Genomic DNA, 19,608 nt, shown 5'->3' with positions numbered 1-19,608 from the left:
CGGGGCAGTGAAACCACGAAGCCTGTCCATGGATCCGAGGCAGACCCCGGGCCGCGGCAGGCGGTGCCAGCTGCTTCTGAAGTGAGACTGAGAGCTTTTAAAGCAAGAGTATTGTGAGAGATGTGCTGCGATCTGAGGGCGGCTTATATGCAGGCAGAAAGCGCTAAGTGAAATGAAGTGCTAGCTTGGCGCTTGTAAGGCATAATGATAATCCAATATTTCTTTAAACATAGTTTTCCATAGCCGAGTGGTCTAGACTCAGCTGGAATATTACTGTGCAAAGCAGGTCTCTGTGGCGCAATCGGTTAGCGCGTTCGGCTGTTAACCGAAAGGTTGGTGGTTCGAGCCCACCCAGGGACGGGTTCTTTTATTCAAAGTTTGCATTCTCTGCTCTTTTTCCTTCTCTTACACCACCGCGCCCTGCACCTGCTGTCCTTCACCTCACCTTAAATGCCAAAAAGAAACATCCACCCCTCGAGCGGCCTGTAGGGGCCTGTGCCTGACCTCCTCGTCACAGGTTCAAATACCTCCGGGTTCACTCACCCTATTATCCATCTGAGGTCGATAAAATGTAATTGGGTAACAATAAACATCTGTTATTCAGCGCCAAGATACCCCGTTAGGGGTGAACCTGCGCTTTACAAATACACATATCACGTTATCTAGTGCTGGCCGAACCTGACCACACCAATGGACTAACAAACAGAAGTCTAAAGAGTGTTTATTTAATGAGGGATCTAGTGGACTTTCACACTGGACTGTCCCTTGCCCTCTTTCAGAATAGGCTAAATCTGTAATAAACTGTAGGACATGACATCATTAGACTGCTCTATGGGAGTTTAGAGGAGACTATAGTTTCATAATAAATGCAACACATTCTGAAGGCTTGGCACGAAAGAAGATGATTCGTTCATTTGTATTTTATATGTACCTATAGGGCACTATTAAACAAGATTGTGCTTTCAGAGAATAATTCTGGCAAAAGGGGCACACACCTGAAAGATTGAATACAGTTACAAGGAAACTCTGAGAATTTTCTGATTCTAATGGTTTTGCTCATCTTCTTAAAGTACACTTAAATTCAAATTCATCTAAAAAACAACTGGGCTCGGCTCGGCTACATGCAGTCATGGGGGGGGAGGGAGACACCATCCAAGGCGCACTGCTGTACCAAGATGGAAACCACGGCTCTGAGCATCTCCGCGTCTCCCCTGGAAGAGAGCGCTCTCACTCCGCTCAGTCCACGAGTAATGAGGGAAGCTCTCCGGAGCCCCCAGGGTGCACCATCACTCTTCGGCGGACTGACCGCGGCTCTAGCTGGACTGGTCACAGCAGATGTGGGGTGAATCCCCGGTGGGTAGAGCCTGGAGGTGCTTCTTGCACTGAAAGGGCTGATGATGCGCAGTCCTCTCCCCAACAGAAAAAAAGAATTGAGAAATTGACTTTATATTTCGGGCAGTCATGTACAGGATTTGAGCTGCAAACAAATAATAGTTCTTGATATGGTGGTAGAACATGAATTATTTTAATATTTCACGATTCTTTCCAGAACCGCCTGCAAGCACTTTTCTTTTCTTTGCGGCCAGTGTGTTAGACACCAGCACAGCCCTGCAGGAGGAGACCTCTAACACAAAGCCATGGATAATAATGCAATCTAAGTCACTCCCCTCTCTTACATCATTCCCTCCTTGTCTCCTAAGTGCTGTGTCCTCCCAATACCTTCTCCTCTCCCCACACGCTTTCCATCTGAGTCACAGTAAGAGCTGCACGTCTCTCCCAGTGGCTACTATTAAAGAGAAGGGTCCCGCACAATGTTATAGTATTGTGGGGGGATGAATAATTTGCTATTAAAAACATAACAATATTACATGTTATCTTTAGGTAAGAAAAACACGTGCTGCGTTGGCCAGGAATCGAACCCGGGTCAACTGCTTAGAAGGCAGCTATGCTCACCACTATACCACCAACGCTTGATGTAAAGAGTGTTCCCTGCATTCTTTATATCAAGAGGCAGGAGACGAGCTACACTTGTAGAGTGATATTTCTTAAATTAACGGCACAATATCCGCACAGACATTATCACTCTAATGACCCTTGTAAGACCCTCAGTCTGGCCACTTCTGCAGCCCCTCCTCAGGCGTAGCCCCGCTGACTGGAGCCCTCATCTTTACTCAGGGGAAACCAGCTGCATCATTCACCCAGACCCCGATGGTCCCGCATGCTGACGTCGGCTTCAACCCTGTTCTAGCAGTAGCCTTAGTATCATAAGCCCTATGGGCCTCCGGGCCCCGGTGCCACTGCACATGCTGCAACGATGCAAGCTACGCCCACGTTGCCTGGAACTGTGGATTCGAGCTGTCTCGAGGGACGGGTACAGGGTAAGGCACCTGCAGGGCATAGATCGGGGGTGTCTCGAAGGGATTGTTCCGCTCCAGACATTCCGCTTTAAGGGAAGTGATGGCGGACCCCCCCCAATCACTGCAAGAATGTCCACATTGAACTAGAAAAGAGAGCGGCACAGAAGGGGTGGCTGTAGAAGAGCCGGAGAGAGGTCAACCTTCAGTGTATGGAAGTGCAAAGGGACAGCAGACTCACAACTGTGTGTAAGGGCATCACGAGGGCACGGGGAGAAGGGACACCACACGCACCACGGTGGCATTAAAAGGGCACAGGGAGAAGGGACACCACACTCACCACGTTGGCATCACAAGGGCACAGGGAGAAGGGACACCAAACTCATCACAGTGTGTAAGGACATCACAAGCGCACGGGGAGAAGGGACACCAAACTCACCACTGTGTGTAAGGGCATCACAAGGGCACAGGGGAGAAGGGACACTAGACTCACCACTGTGGTATCACAAGGGCACAGGGAGAAGGGACACCACACTCACCACCGTGGCATCACAAGGGCACAGGGAGAAGGGACACCAAACTCACCACTGTGGTGTGTAAGGGCATCACGAGGACACGGGGAGAAGGGACACCGGACTCACCACTGTGTGCAAGGGCATCACAAGGGCACACGGAGAAGGGACATCAAACTCACCACTGTGGTGTGTAAGGGCATCACGAGGGCACGGGGAGAAGGGACACCGGACTCACCACTGTGTGCAAGGGCATCACAAGGGCACAGGGAGAAGGGACATCAAACTCACCACTGTGGTGTGTAACGGCATCATGAGGGCACGGAGAGAAGGTACACTGGACTCACCACTGTGTGTAAGGGCATCACAAGGGCACAGGGAGAAGGGACACCAAACTCACCACTGTGGTGTGTAAGGGCATCACGAGAGCACCGGGGAGAAGGGACACCAAACTCACCACTGTGGTATCACAGGGGCACAGGGAGAAGGGACACTAAACTCACCACTGTGGTGTTTAAGGGCATCACGAGGACACAGGTGACAAGGAACACCAGACTCACCACTGTGGTATCACAAGGGCACAGGGAGAAGGGACACTAAACTCACCACTTTGTATCAGGGCATCACAAGGGCACGAGGAAAAGAGACACCAAACTCACCACTGTGGTGTGCAAGGGCATCACAAGGGCACGGGGAGAAGGGCCACCAAACTCACCACTGTGGTGTTTAAGGGCATCACGAGGACACAGGTGACAAGGGACACCAGACTCACCACTGTGGTATCACAAGGGCACAGGGAGAAGGGACACTAAACTCACCAATTTGTGTCAGGGCATCACAAGGGCATGAGGAAAAGAGACACCAAACTCACCACTGTGGTGTGCAAGGGCATCACAAGGGCACAGGGAGAAGGGCCACCAAACTCACCATTGCATTTAGGTGATCGCACAGGCCTATCGGAGGTAGCAAAATCCTTATGAGGCGACGTGGGTCCCCATATCGACGTCACGCGCTGGACGGAACCAGACAGGACCTGTGCCGAGGAGGCTACGGGCAGCTGAGACCCATCTCCCGTTCTATGGGGTGACCTTTAATACACCCCTTCTCGTTGGGGGTTTTTGAGGCGGTGAAACAAATCACTGGGGTTCAGTTGCCAGAGACCCCACAATGCACCCTACTTGGGTGGATGCTAAATACACATGGGGTGGGGGAATAAAAGAATGGTGGAGGACGATAAATACACACTAATTAATGGCCAAACCCACTACCTAAATGGTGACCGGTCCAGGTGCCACAGTGGAAGGCTGGTACCCCCAAGTGTGGTGTGTTCTGAGGATGGGAAACCTCACTCATCCAGTCAAGGGTGTGGATAATTTATTTCCACCAGCATGGGCCCTGCTCCTGACATTATTTTGCAAAAGTCCACAGAGGGCTCAGATGCCAAAGGGCACCATGGCTGCTACTACTGTAGCCTACTACATGAAGGAGAGATGGAATTCAAGGAAGGGGCGGCTGAGCTTCGGTCAGTTCATTCTGACCAGCACAAAGGGGTCGATTTCTGAGAAGAACCATTTAAGTGGCTTGTCTCTGGTGAGGAGAAAGGGGATGGTGGTGGTGGTGGAGGGGGGTGGAGAATGTTTCCCTTCATTTTTGCTAATTTGTAAATGTTACTGTTAAGTAAAGTCAATAAGATGATCAACCACAGCAACAAAAAACGAACGCTAGCGACATGGGGTGTACACGCGCTTTATAAATGTTTATTAACATATCATAACCCTGCATGAATAAAACTATGCAACATAGTCAAACAACACGTGTCTAACCCTACAAGCCTCCATGCCATGATTCACCATAGTATCCACCCAAACAATCCACCCTCACCCATCAACAGTATGCTACTCACTAACACAACCTCACCTGAAGCAAATCCTGACCAGCAAACCCATGCAGGTGCACTGATATGTGTAGAGACCGACATCACCTGCTGAAGGTCACTACCCCCTAAAACCTGGCCGAAACACGTGCAGAGCTACATAGGCACACGCGCCAGCAAACATCGGCATTTAGATATTCTATAATCTCCTCATCCTCCCAATGAATCATTAACACACTCTTACTCACAGTGAAGTACACGTCCTAAGACAAACAAGTTCTACACAGTTAATTTCTAAAATCGTCTTAATCACATCACACAGGTTATGGTCATCCGCATAGGCATCATACCAATGAAAAGCGTCTCAGACTGAACACCTTTACCTACACTGCATCAAGGAATGCAAGGCCCTCCTTCCAGTTATACTGACTCATAAACCACGATATTGTAACCCTGCATTCTGAGGTGGACTCATTGACTCAGTAGAACGTATTCAAAATTGCTGGCTCGTCATATTGCTAGATTTGGTGTGACCAGTCAAACCCCTAAACATCAAGACATAATCTCACAATTAGAACAAGCAGGGAAATGATCAATAATCGAAGCAGCTCTCCATGCCACTGGAGTCAAGCTAGCCTCGCTGATGAGGGGTGATGCCCCGAAACTGGTCCCAGGATGCTTGTTTCTAGTCCAGGGAGGACCTGGCCGGGCAGTTCGGGATGGACTGTTCACATGGGGAGCAGGGTCAAGACTGATTTGCATATTGCTGGGTTTAAAATGGAATGCAATAATTTGTTTTCCGTTCCAAAACAGGAAAGAATGATTCATCATGAGCGACCTTATAGTAATACCACAGCGCCCTCTCTTGCCCTGCAACTGAAGTGTCCAACACAGAGTTAAGGTATAACAAACAGTAAGCTGGGTGGAGTAAGACTGCGGTATTTCCTGTTAATAATTAGAGAATTGTGACATAACTGCACAGTTAACGAAACAGACAGCACTCGGGGGCATATTATCAAGGACAGCGTTAAAATTATCGCTGGTTTAGCGGCAGAAAACTGCCGCTGATGCGGCGATACTGGGCTTGATAATATGCCCTGGAGAATTCCAATAGAAGTCCATTTTCACACAAGAACATGGGCTTCTATTGGAATTTTCAAGGGCATATTATCAAGCCCATTATCGCCACTTTAGCAGCAGTTTTCTGCCGCTAAACCAGCGATAATTTTGAACACTGTCCTTGATAATCTGCCCCTCAATATTTTTGTTACTCATTGCATGTAAAACGCGTTTTTTTCAAAAATGAAGATTAGTGCAGAAACGTGTAAAGGCAGTATAACTGATGCATGACAGCTTCTAAATACGCATAGCAATTTATGAGGAGCAGGTTTGTTCCTTAAATCCATGTGAGCTTGATCAGCATTTATATTTACATCAAACAAGCGTTTTTAAATTCAATTACATATTTGTTTTAGAAAGTAGCCTCTACTCCCATTTTTTAATTTTAAGTGAAAAAGTATTTATTTGTGACGCTGCCATGATTTGAACACGCAACCTTCTGATCTGGAGTCAGACGCGCTACTGTTGCACCACGAGGTCTGTTTAGCCTCTTCAGGAAGGTTGGATAGGACTACTGTACGTAGACGGTCATGAAGTGTTGCTGAGGTGTTTTCTTGTTTTCAGAATGTTCTGTGGGATTTACAAGATTAAGATGCTTGGCTAACTCTACTGGCGGGACACTCAAGCAAGTGTTCCTAAAGTAAACATTTCAATAACACAAATTAATCAACAGCACTCAATTGGTTTGAAAGTTAAATCGAACTACGATTTTGTATGTACTACTTTATTTTCGCAACACCCATATACTTGCTTGGCTGCTGGCGCTGCTAGTTCATAGTCCCGTCAAGTGCGACATAGGCTGTGAAAAAAACTGTTCTCATATCACAATGTCTGACATTTGTCATGCACGTCAGTCGAGATCCTATAAACTGGGCGGACAGACTTTTTATTAATATGTCACACTCCTCGAGGGCATGTAATTCCCGCAATCTAACACACAGGATACACCCTGTTAATACTCACTCATCCGTCCCTCGCTGATTTTGTCGCATCGTCAAACTCTGTCAGTCTCTGCCAGAGTCTATCACCTTCTGTTTTCGATCATTGGGCTCTATTTCAGGGCCTTGGGGTTCTAGGTTCCACTTAGCCTAGACTATTTCTGGATGCTCCCCTTACTTCCGACGGACAGAGCGGGGCCTCATCTATACCCGAGGAAGGTTCCAGGGAGGTGAGGTTTGGACCTTGACCAATCAGGGTGATGATTGCATCCTGTATATGAAGGCTTCGCACCAAGCGAGGTTGTATGGTTCTTCTTTTTCATAGCGTTGGTTAATATGCAGTAGCTGCGTTTTGGTCCTGATGAAAGCCTGGATCACTTCCATTTAGGCTGAAACATGTTGACCGCATATAAGGAGTTATAGTACTCTACTATGAATCAATAGCGGGAGCTTGATTTAACTCCTTAAGGTTTTACTAGGTGTGAGGAAAGAGATATTGCTAAAACATCTTTTCACATAACCTTTTTATTTTTCTCTGCACTGCATTACATAGTTTTTTTCATAGTTTTTTCTATGTTGTTTTGTACACTTTGTGGCATGAATTGTTTGCCTTGGTGGGGAATGGCATCCACATAGAGCATATGAGCTCGCCACGTAGGAGACCCTTACGATTTAACGGTCATCCTCATGGATGTGGCAGATTACCACGTGATAACAATGACTTACAGGGCTTGACAATTTAGCTCTATCACATGATATAATTTGATGGCAATCATGCTCAGCTCGGATTGCCAGGGATAAAAGAAAACCTTCCGTTAGCATATACATTACCTTCTGTGTTTCTTTTTAGACCCCCGGTCCCTTTCATGTAGTTGCACCAACTGAAAGGGCCCATAAATTCTAGCCCTGTTCTAGAATGAAAATTCAATGGTTCTTTTTCACAGCATAAAAGTGTATAGGGAAGAAAAGTCATTAGATGGCCAATCAATGAGTCAATCATTCTCCTACACACATAGTAGCCACACACAACTAGTTAAGGTTAATTTGATTTATTAAAAAGCAAACAATAACTGAACACAAAGACACCACAATACGAGAGTGTAAAATAACATCTGAATTAGCATGAAGCCAAATCTGCATATCCAATTTAGATGATGCAACATGAGCAATACAATTAATTCAAGAAGTAAGATGCAAAAGATCAGAAAGCATGAGTTCAAGTGTCCATGCATCGAGAGTTGGAGAGTGAATAGCATTAAATCCATCCCTACTCTAGCACTAAAGTGACATCCCTACTATAGCATTTTCAGATGAAGGAGTAAACGTTGACTGTATGCGGAGTCTTCCTAAGAAGTCTCTCCACAATCAATGGGTCATGTAGCATAAAGCTACCAAGACAGAGCTTAGTCTAAGAGGCTCTCTCTCCGAAGGCAAGGAAGAAGTGGGCACTTTCCCTACTCCCAACAACACATTATTTGTGGATCAATTTCCCAGAATTTAGTGTGAGTCTCACCATCTACAGTGGATACGATCCTGAAGGTGGTTTTCCATGGGACAACGGTGTTCTTTTCCTTGATACCTTTCGTCCTTGGTTCCCAGGCCTTCGCCTGTGCGAAGCACAACGACCTTCCTTTATCGACTAAAGCAACACAATTGTAACTTCTTCTCTCCTTGTCTTACTAGTTAAACAAAGGCATTATTCTTAGCTAACGAGAGCGCTTCTTTTACCTGCAACACAAAATATGAGAAAGAACAGAGTCCACAGCATGCATGAAATTCAAACCGATAATTCTAAAGCGAGAGTTTTCCAGGGTATTGCATCGGCGCCTAAGAGGCTCAGCTAATATAAGAAAGCATCATATGAACTTTACGAACTGGCATGGAAATAAGGCACTTTCAATTAACGCATTTACCTACAGATAAAGCGTCACAATTGATGAGCACATTTAGTAAATTGATAATTGTCAGATGCACAACACGAGTTGTTCACGTTAATGTTTTGTGATAGTTACATTCACTTTCTACTTGATTCGCCTGGTACTTTACATTATTACAACAAAGGATTATATGCGGGTGTGGTCTACACATGATTATAATGCACCCCTACAAATAAAATGCGATATCCGCTCTATCAGTACTTTCTGGCCCCCAAGGAAATGATTGCGAGTACCCACGCGTTATGATTTCCCCAAAAAATTATTATTAATTACGCGTTGAAGAGTAATTGCGTAATTATCTGTAACTCTGCAAGAAAGGGTAACACGGAATTATTGAAATTACTCCAAATACTCCATCATAACTAAAATTCCGCTCAGCCCAGAGTTAATATATAAGAAGGACTAGTGTGAAGGCTGGACTACGACTGGTGATAGTTCCTGTTAATATTATAAGCGCTTAAAAAAAGTATATAGATATATATATATATATATATATATATATTTGTAGAAACGTATAAAAACAATGCAAATTATTCGTGACTTCCAGGTGCCTTAGCAATTTGTGAGGAGCAGGTTTGTTCCACTTCAATCCATATGAACTTGATCTACATTTATTTATTCATTAAAATGGTATTTATTAATATTTTTTTCTACTTTTATTAAGAACATTATCTAAAACACGCTATTACATTTCATGACAAGTGCAAAATACAAACTCTCGTTGTGATCCCGACGTGATTTGAACACGCAACCTTCTGATCTGGAGTCAGACGCGCTACCGTTGCGCCACGAGATCACCTGGGAACGCGGGTGCAGAATGATGGACAAGTAAACAGGAAGGTCACTGAGGGACGGCCACTGAGATTTCAATTTGTTGCTTTTCCAACAGGAAATAAGGGCTTGGGATGAATTACGTTATTCTGTTAGGGACCCTCAGCCAAGTGTTTTTACCATAGAAATGTACAAATTACTGAATAAATCAGGCTGGCCAGGACGATTCATTCGGGCTAGAAGGCTAACTGAAGCTCCTGCGTTGTATACCCCCGAGCCTTTCCTGTTACCCCTAAACTTACTTTTCTGCTGGTGCTGCTGCCTGATGGTCCGGTCAAGTGTGACGTAGACTGCGAAAAAGAAGCATTTCTTCCATCATCACAAGATCAAACAGTGTCACGCAGATCAGCCGAGAGCCCACAAAAAATATATATATATATTATTATTCCAGACCGTGGCAACTTTGGAGGTGATACTGGGAAGCTATATGTATCCCCCAAACGGTTTGGGCAAATGGTCCAATATTTGCAGAACGCCATGGCCGACATGAGGACAAAAAAAAAAAAAGAGATCCCACGAGCTCAGCGGGAAGACCTTTCAGCTCCGCCTCTCGGACCATCATTGGGAGGAGCTGTGTTTTGGAGATCACCTTTTTTTCCGCAATTAGTTAGAATGTCACGCATGAGTTGAAGCGGAGAGATGGTTCTGGAGTGAACTGTGTCAGCGGTCATCACTCAGTTGTGCCACTGAGAGCCCTGGAACAGCGGCAGACAATGCTGCCCCCCAAACCCCTGTGCACAGGGGTACCTCGTTGAGTCGCTACTCGCGCTATGCAAATATCCTGAACTTTTCAGTCCCATAAAACTCTTCTGTTGTATGTAGGGCGTGGCTCCAGGAGCATCAGAAAGGTATCTATCAAAAGTGCAGCAGGTGCAGTTGCACCGGGGTCGTTGGGTTTGAGAGGCCCACCACACCCCAACTACTGTTGTTGTTTACTACTTGGCTAGAGGCATGGGTGCATTCCCTTGATTGTGTGAGGGCACCAGGTACCCCCACTGCACCAGTGGCCAAGGTCGCCTCTGTGAGGGATTGTGCTAATGTGTAAATCGGGGGAGGAAGTGGTGCAAGGACCTGGATTTTCACAATTCATAAAAAGAATTATTAAGAATAATTTAGATGGTTGCGATTGATGGTGACCAAAAGCGAAACACGAATTTCACCCATAACAAGGCAGATTGAATTTGCCACTATGCACATTTTTATTCAACTATTGTTTTATTTTGTAACTTGTTTTGTGGGGTTTGCGCCATGAATCACCAACCATCATCAACTATTGTAAACATTTAATAAAAATGGAGAAAACAAAATAGAATGGCACATTTTTCTCAAAAAACAAAGACAAATCCCCCAGGCCTGGTAAAAATGAAAAGAAATAAAGAAGGCAGATGATGCAAATAGAGCAAGGAGCACACTGTTCGATGTGTGGGTCTCATAAATAACCACTGAGCAGAAATCACCTGAAAACACTTCGGAGAACAGATGAGGCAACGAGAGTCGAGAAATGAAAACCATCCCCAGCCCTTCAAAGAGAGGGAAGAGGCGGCAAGGGCCACTGTCAACTGGAAGAGTCAAGGTCTGGGTGGACACCCCAGGGGGCCATGGAGGGGATGGCGTGGGGTCTCTCTTCTCTAGTAGAGGCCGCCTGGGCTTGTCATACATACTCTGAGTGAACCTGGAGGCGGCCATGTTCTTTGGAGCAGAGTAGGAGCACGAGCCCTGGTGATGTCTACAGAGTCCTCCTGGTGGTCTCAAGCTCCAGGGCAGTGTTTGTTTCCATTCACCAGTCTTCAGACATCTGACCCTGGGTTCTGCACCTCTGTTGTATCGTGGGGGTGCTCTGGTTCCTAGCGCTGGCCACCCGGATCCCCGCACGTGGTGAAGGACGACTCGTGACACTGGGTGTAGTTGGTTCGTCACTGCTGCCGCGGCGGTTCTGCCGACGTGCATCAGTGACGTAGTATTTATTTAGCGTTACATTACACGTGACCTGACGCGCACGCCGCTGCGTGTCGCGTCAGTCTGACTATCGCGACACTACATTCCTCCCCAACACACAAACAAAAAACAATTACAGCTCCACAGCTGTTACTCCATTTTTTAAACCCAAACTTATCAACACCTCAGTGGCCATCGTCTCTGTGCTGACCATGTGCAATTCTAGAACATTTCAAACAAAACAAAACAGTCTTACTTGACGTAATCTCGTAGACGACGGGAGGGCTCTGGATGTGGCCTCAAGTCATATCGTGGTTCCCCACAGTCTGGCACGCTGCCCCGGCCCCTACTCACAGAGTCACCACCTGCACCATCATCTCTCTCCGCTGGCATGCCGGCGTCCGCTGGCAGCAGGGTCTCTGGCTGATGGCCGTGCTGCGGTGCGACACCTCCCTGATTTACAGAGTCTGTTCCTCCGCTTGCCTGGTCCACAGGTTCCGCAGGTTCTAGGAGTCTCTCCTCTCGGGGGGGGGTTCCTCGTGGGGCTGGGCTGGGGCCTTTCCTCGGCCCTCGAGGGCCCTGGGATTCTCTTGAAGAATGAGACGTTCCTGGTTATCTTCTCACCACCTTTCCGGGCTGTCACGCATGTGCCCGCGACCTTCTCCACTGTCCATGGTTGCGGCTCAAAGTTTAGACGAAACTTGCCTCCTGGCCTCCGATTTCGTATTAACACCTTGTCACCGGGGGCCAGGTGTGGGGTGACAGCACGCCGTCGAGCATCAACCTGAGCGAACGCTCCACGCCGGCGCTCGTCAATGGCACTGTCATTGGGAGTTTCCGGCCTCCATTCTGGGTGGTGTGGTATGGTGTCGGTGATGACCCGCCCCATCAGCAGATGAGCCGGTGCCACTCCTGTAGTAGAGTGGGGCGTCTGGCGATAGCTACGGAGTTGTGTGAAGATGGCTAACTCCACCGACTGGTGTTTCTCGTGGGCGATCCGTATCACCTTGTTGAGTGTCCTCATGAAGCGTTCAGCCTCTCCGTTCGCCTGCGGCCATCGAGGTGTGATGCGCCGGTGATGCACTCCCAAGGCCTGTAGGTACGCCGCGAAGTCCTGACTCTGAAATGGTGACCCATTGTCCGTTCTGATTTCCTTGACTATGCCGTGCGTTGCCATGATTTTCTCGAGCTTCGGGATGACTTCCTGGGCACTCAACACAGTTAGGATCTCCACTTCAGGATATTTGGAGTGGTCGTCTATGGCAACCAGAGTGTGTCGTCCATCCGGAAGGCTCCCGAAGTCAACGCTTATCTTGGACCAAGGACTCCGGGGTCGAGGTTCCATCACGACAGGGGCTGGCCGAGGGGCCTCCCCTGTGACCTGGCAGGCAGGGCATTCTCGAACGGTGGCTTCTACTAACTCGTCCATGAGAGGGAACCACACTTTGGTTCGGAGGCGGGACTTGGTCTTGACCATACCTTGGTGGCCAACGTGGGCTAAGTCCACCACTCTCTGGGTTAGGGACGCCGGGATGACCAAGCGGTGGCCCCTCAACAAACATCCTGTGCCATCCTCCGTCAGTTCCATTCTTACGTTGTACAGGCTCTCCATCACCTGTCTTGCCCTGGGCGTCACGCTCTTCCACTCCTCTCTGGCCCGATTCCATTCGTTGTTTTGGACCGCCGCTTTTGCCCTTTGTAGGCACTCATCTTCACTGGTGGCCTGGGACAGGCTGGCCATGGACAGTGGCCGGGGGCACGATCGCGCGGTGATGCAACGGACGTACTCTTCTGTTTCAGCCGCCTCCTCCATCTCTTGGGGAGTCGCTTTGCGAGGGTGGCGAGATAGGTAGTCTGCCGGGTTCCGGGCGCCCGGTTGGTATTCGATCTTACAGTTGTAATTTTGCAGTTGCAACATCCACTTTTCGATTCTTGGGGGCGGCTTAGTAGAGGTGCCCGCGAACAAAGATACCAGTGGTTTGTGGTCCGTGGTCACAACAAACGGCTTGCCGTAGACGTACAGGTGGAAATGATGACACCCCCAATGAATGGCGATCGCCTCTTTCTCTATTTGTGAGTACCTCTGCTCAGTCTCTGTAAGCGATCGGCTGGCGAATGCCACTGGGGCCCATTCTTCTGCGCTTGTCTTTCGCTGTAGTAGAACGGCTCCTAGACCCACTGGACCAGCGTCGACAGCAATTTGTGTCAGCTTGGCCGGATCGAAGAATGCTAATGTCGTGGCTTCTGAGAGCGCCTGTTTGATGTTCTCAAACGCTCGGTCGCGATCACTGTCCCAAGTCCAGGGGGTGGACTCCTTGGTGAGCTCTCTTAGGGGCGCCGTGAGGTTCGCCAGGTCCTTAATGAACCTGCCACAATAGTTTACCATTCCTAAGAAACTCCGCACCTCCGTGATGTTTGCGGGGGCAGCCGCTTCCTTTATGTCCTTGACCTTGTCCGGATCTGGGTTGACGCCGTCGGCCGAGAAGGTGTAGCCAAAGAATTGGATTTTCCTGCACAGGAATTCGCACTTCTCCCGGTGCAGTGTAAGGCCTGCGTCTCGTATACGTCGCAACACCTGCACCAGCCTCTCATTGTGCTCCGCTATGGTTGTGGCATGCACCATGATGTCATCGCTCACGTTGATTGCTCCAGGGATACCTGCGATGAGTTCTTGTATTACATTCTGGAACACCTCCGCAGCGCTCGACACGCCGAAGCTCAGCCGCGTGTACCGCCGTAGACCTACGTGCGTGGAGAACGTGGTGATGTTCCGGGATGCCTCATCCAGCACGAGTTGGTGGTACCCAGATCGTAGGTCTAGTTTTGAGAACCATTTGGCGCCTGCCATTTCCCCCACAATGTCATCGATGGTCGGTGTGATGTGCCGCTCTCTTTTGATGGCTGCGTTGGGGAGCCTCATGTCCACACAGATTCTAACCGCGCCCGGTTGCTTGGGTTTCTTTGCTACTACGATTGGCGACACCCACGGGGTTGGTCCTGACACCTTTTCGATGATTCCCGCTGCTTCCAGCTTCGCCAGTTCGGCTTCGACCAGTGGCCTGAGGTGGAATGCTATGCGGCGATGTCGAAGTGCTATCGGCTGCACGGTGGGGTCAATGTGTAGGTGGACCTCCTTCCCTCGGAACTTGCCTATTCCGTTGAAGATTTCGTCAAACTCTTCCAAGGTGTGGTGTATCGACTCCTGGTGTACCCCGAAGGCGAACGTTACCACTCCCAGATCTTCTGCCGCTCTGCAGCCTAGGAGCATGCCTTGTCCGTCTTCGGTCACATAGATATTTGACGTTATGGACCGCGTCCCATGAGATATCACCGTCCTGAACTTCCCCCGTACCTTCAACGGTTCCTCCTGTCCGTATGCGAATACCGTGATCGCCGATGGCAGCAACGTCGGCTGGGGGTGCATGGATCGGTGCATCGCCGCGGCCATGATATTGATGCTGGCCCCAGTGTCTACAACTGTTGTGACCTCTTGCGATCCCACTCGGATGCTGCATTGCGGCAGCCTCCTAGTCCTGCGTATTGCCGTGCATATCATGTGTACTCTGTGTATCACCTTTTCTTCCTCCTCGTCGTCGTCCATGTCGCTGGCGACCGGGCCTCCTTCCTCAACCGTGTTTACGGTCTGGCGGGGCTTTCGGAACTTCTTCGACCGGCACACTTTCTCAAAGTGGTTGAACCGTCCACAGGCCATGCACTTCCTCCCTCGTGCCGGGCACTCTGTCGAGGCGTGGGGTGGCCCACCGCAGTACCCGCAGGACTTGGGCTGGTCTTGGGCGGCCGGGCCTGGTCCGCGTCGGGGCCATCTCTGTTTAGGTTTGACCGCCACCGCATTGACCGGCTCGGTCTTCACTGGCGCTTGCAGGGCCGCCTCCATGTGCGCAGCGCGCGCTTTCGATAGTTCTTTCGTCCGGCCCATTGTCAGTATGTCTGCTAGGGGCTTGCCGGATTCCTCCAGGATCCTTTCCCTCAGTTTGACAGACGCGCACCCCTGTATTATCTGGCCTCTTATCTCCTCCGTCTCATCCCGAAACCCGCAGGTGGCCGCCAGGTTCTTGAGACGAGCGTGGAATTTGTCGAGCGACTCCTCAGGCGATTGGCGTGCTTGGAGGAAGACGAAGCGTTCGTAGTCGCGGTTCGCCATTGGTTCAAAGTGCTCGTTGAGCGCCGCTATTAGTGTCGTGTGCGTCTTGGGGGTGTTTTCCGCAAGCGTCTTCACTATGGTGTGAATTTCTTTTCCTCCCAGGTGTATTATCATTGCGCGTTTTTGATCCCTGTGGACCTTCGTGGCCTCGAAAAAGATACGCACTCTGTCCTCCCAGTCTCTCCATCGTGCTGCTACTGCGGATGGGGACCCCTCCACCGAGAATGGTTCGATCGGCGGAATGTTCGCCATGTCTTCTGCACGTGTACTGCCTGTCTCAGGCGGGGCCTTCTGCGCGTGTGCTGCCTGCGTTGGGCGAGACCCACGTGTGCTGCTGGTGCCGGGCGAGACCTCCTCTTATTCAAGGCTTTGAGGGCGCCCAGATGGCAGGGTCTGCTCCCAGGCCGAGTGCGGCCTTCTCCGGGGTCAGAGGATGACCTGTGCTCTCCCCCGTGACCTTCTGGGCCTCTGCAGCGGGCCGGGCGCGGCGATTCTCCTTCGTCCTCCCAGGCTGCCCTCCAGACAGGCCAAGCATGCAACCTCCCCCTTTTAGAAAATGTGAGGGAGCAGGGGCTCACCGGCAGTCCAAGCAGGGGGCAGGAGGCTGACGGGCGCTCCGCGCGTATCAGGCAGGCAGGCCGGGGGGGCGGGGCGCACGTGTAGGGCAGCGCGCTGAGGCCGGGGAACACAGCAGACGTCCCCAGCGGAGCAGCCGCCAATCAGGAGCGCTCCGACGCACAGATCTTCACCGCCGCAGCGCTGGGGTACAGGGACAGCCACACGTCTCCGCGGGGCACGAGCACCGCGAGCCGGGAATGCTCGGCGGCCGCCACACCACCGGAGCGCAGGCAACGGAACGCGAGGGCACGCCCACCCTCGTCGCCACTTTGTTGTATCGTGGGGGTGCTCTGGTTCCTAGCGCTGGCCACCCGGATCCCCGCACGTGGTGAAGGACGACTCGTGACACTGGGTGTAGTTGGTTCGTCACTGCTGCCGCGGCGGTTCTGCCGACGTGCATCAGTGACGTAGTATTTATTTAGCGTTACATTACACGTGACCTGACGCGCACGCCGCTGCGTGTCGCGTCAGTCTGACTATCGCGACACTACACACCTCTAGAAAGAGGTCAAGGGGCGCCATCACTTCCAGCACATCACTGCAGGACAGCAACACCCCTGGGGGGTGAGGGTTGGAGAGAAGACTGGTCTTGCACCTTACTACCGAGTACCGACCCATGCTTTATCCCAGCCCCGCAGTCTTGTTGTCTGTTTCCCGCCCCCTCCCAGCTGCACCCAGGGCCCCTCCTCTGGGTGCGGCAGGCGCCGCTTGACCCTTTGGTAAATAAGAGGTGGCTTTGGGGCAAACTTTCCGCTCCCTTCCTCCCAGTGACGTCATTCTATATGACGCACTCCTAAGGTCTATCTCCAGCCAGTCCTGGCCTCGGGTGGGTAAGGACGCCCGATGCTCCGGAGAGAGAGGCCGATGCTGTAAATGTAGCCGCGTGAGAGAGAGCAGCGGAGAGAGCTCGTGAGCCGCCGCCAGAGCCCCTCCCGCGGGGCAGTGAAACCACAAAGCCTGTCCATGGATCCGAGGCAGACCCCGGGCCGCGGCAGGCTGTGCCAGCTGCTTCTGAAGTGAGACTGAGAGCTTTTAAAGCAAGAGTATTGTGAGAGATGTGCTGCGATCTGAGGGCGGCTTATATGCAGGCAGAAAGCGCTAAGTGAAATGAAGTGCTAGCTTGGCGCTTGTAAGGCATAATGATAATCCAATATTTTTTTAAACATAGTTTTCCATAGCCGAGTGCTCTAGACTCAGCTGGAATTCTGCCTTACACTACTGTGCAAAGCAGGTCTCTGTGGCGCAATCGGTTAGCGCGTTCGGCTGTTAACCGAAAGGTTGGTGGTTCGAGCCCACCCAGGGACGGGTTCTTTTATTCAAAGTTTGCATTCTCTGCTCTTTTTCCTTCTCTTACACCACCGCGCCCTGCACCTGCTGTCCTTCACCTCACCTTAAATGCCAAAAAGAAACACATCCACCCCTAGAGCGGGGTTTAGTCGCTCAGTTGACTAATGCATCCACTGTAGGGGCCTGTGCCTGACCTCCTCGTCACAGGTTCAAATACTTCCGGGTTCACTCACCCTATTATCCATCTAAGGTCGATAAAATGTAATTGGGTAACAATAAACATCTGTTATTCAGCGCCAAGATACCCCGTTAGGTGTGAACCTGCGCTTTACAAATACACATATCACGTTATCTAGTGCTGGCCGAACCTGACCACACCAACGAACTTTTAATGGACTAACAAACAGAAGTCTAAAGAGTGTTTATTTAATGAGGGATCTAGTGGACTTTCACACTGGACTGTCCCTTGCCCTCTTTCAGAATAGGCTAAATCTGTAATAAACTGTAGGACATGACATCATTAGACTGCTCTATGGGAGTTTAGAGGAGACTATAGTTTCATAATAAATGCAACACATTCTGAAGGCTTGGCACGAAAGAAGATGATTCGTTCATTTGTATTTTATATGTACCTATAGGGCACCATTAAACAAGATTGTGCTTTCAGAGAATAATTCTGGCAAAAGGGGCACACACCTGAAAGATTGAATACAGTTACAAGGAAACTCTGAGAATTTTCTGATTCTAATGGTTTTGCTCATCTTCTTAAAGTACACTTAAATTCAAATTCATCTAAAAAACAACTGGGCTCGGCTACATGCAGTCATGGGGGGGAGGGAGACACCATCCAAGGCGCACTGCTGTACCAAGATGGAAACCACGGCTCTGAGCATCTCCGCGTCTCCCCTGGAAGAAAGCGCTCTACTCTGTAGCTCAGTCCACGAGTAATGAGGGAAGCTCTCCGGAGCCCCCAGGGTGCACCATCACTCTTCAGCGGACTGTCCACGGCTCTAGCCGGACTGGTCACAGCAGATGTGGGGTGAATCCCCGGTGGGTAGAGCCTGGAGGTGCTTCTTGCACTGAAAGGGCTGATGATGCGCAGTCCTCTCCCCAACAGAAAAAAAGAATTGAGAAATTGACTTTATATTTCCGTGCAGTCATGTCCGGGATTTGAGCTGCAAACAAATAATAGTTCTTGATATGGTGGTAGAACATGAATTATTTTAATATTTCACGATTCTTTCCAGAACCGCCTGCAAGCACTTTTCTTTTCTTTGCGACCAGTGTGTTAGACACCAGCACAGCCCTGCAGGAGGAGACCTCTAACACAAAGCCATGGATAATAATGCAATCAAAGTCACTCCCCTCTCTTACATCATTCCCTCCTTGTCTTCTTGGTTCTGGGTCCTCCCAATTACTTCTCCTCTCCCCACGCGCTTGTCATCTGAGTCACAGTAAGAGCTGCAGTCCTCGCCCAGTGGCTCTTTGTAAGAGAAGGGTCCCGCACAATGTTATAGTATTGAGGGGGGATGAATAATTTGCTATTAAAAACATAACAATATTACATGTTATCTTTAGGTAAGAAAAACACGTGCTGCGTTGGCCGGGAATCGAACCCAGGTCAACTGCTTGGAAGGCAGCTATGCTCACCACTATACCACCAACGCTTGATGTAAAGAGTGTTCCCTGCATTCTTTATATCAAGAGGCAGGAGACGAGCTACACTTGTAGAGTGATATTTCTTAAATTAACGGCACAATTTCCGCACAGACATTATCACTCTAATGACCCTTGTAAGACCCTCAGTCTGGCCACTTCTGGCAGCCCCTCCTCAGGCGTAGCCCCGCTGACTGGAGCCCTCATCTTTACTCAGGGGAAACCAGCTGCATCATTCACCCAGACCCCGATGGTCCCGCATGCTGACGTCGGCTTCAACCCTGTTCTAGCAGTAGCCTTAGTATCATAAGCCCTATGGGCCTCCGGGCCCCGGTGCCACTGCACATGCTGCAACGATGAAAGCTACGCCCACGTTGCCTGGAACT

At 49.8% G+C, this 19,608-nt stretch overlaps 5 non-coding genes across 5 annotated transcripts; 2 read left to right on the top strand and 3 right to left on the bottom strand.

Annotated features, from left to right (window-relative positions):
- The first annotated feature begins 286 nt into the window (after positions 1 to 286).
- On the top strand, positions 287 to 360 carry TRNAN-GUU (transfer RNA asparagine (anticodon GUU)). The gene has a single exon. It is a non-coding gene; the product is annotated as a tRNA-Asn (tRNA).
- Positions 361 to 1,898: 1,538 nt separating this feature from the next.
- TRNAR-UCU (transfer RNA arginine (anticodon UCU)) lies at positions 1,899 to 1,970 on the bottom strand. Its single transcript has one exon. It is a non-coding gene; the product is annotated as a tRNA-Arg (tRNA).
- A 7,487-nt stretch (positions 1,971 to 9,457) lies between these two features.
- TRNAW-CCA (transfer RNA tryptophan (anticodon CCA)) lies at positions 9,458 to 9,529 on the bottom strand. The gene has a single exon. It is a non-coding gene; the product is annotated as a tRNA-Trp (tRNA).
- Positions 9,530 to 17,510: 7,981 nt separating this feature from the next.
- Positions 17,511 to 17,584, top strand: TRNAN-GUU (transfer RNA asparagine (anticodon GUU)). The gene has a single exon. It is a non-coding gene; the product is annotated as a tRNA-Asn (tRNA).
- Positions 17,585 to 19,161: 1,577 nt separating this feature from the next.
- TRNAG-UCC (transfer RNA glycine (anticodon UCC)) lies at positions 19,162 to 19,233 on the bottom strand. The gene has a single exon. It is a non-coding gene; the product is annotated as a tRNA-Gly (tRNA).
- Positions 19,234 to 19,608: the final 375 nt, after the last annotated feature.

Source organism: Triturus cristatus, chromosome 12 (genome assembly GCF_964204655.1).
Source record: "Triturus cristatus chromosome 12, aTriCri1.1, whole genome shotgun sequence".
NCBI classification, from domain to species: Eukaryota; Metazoa; Chordata; class Amphibia; order Caudata; family Salamandridae; genus Triturus; species Triturus cristatus.
Note: the sequence above shows the minus strand (reverse complement) of the source record. Positions and strands in the feature narration are given on the sequence as shown.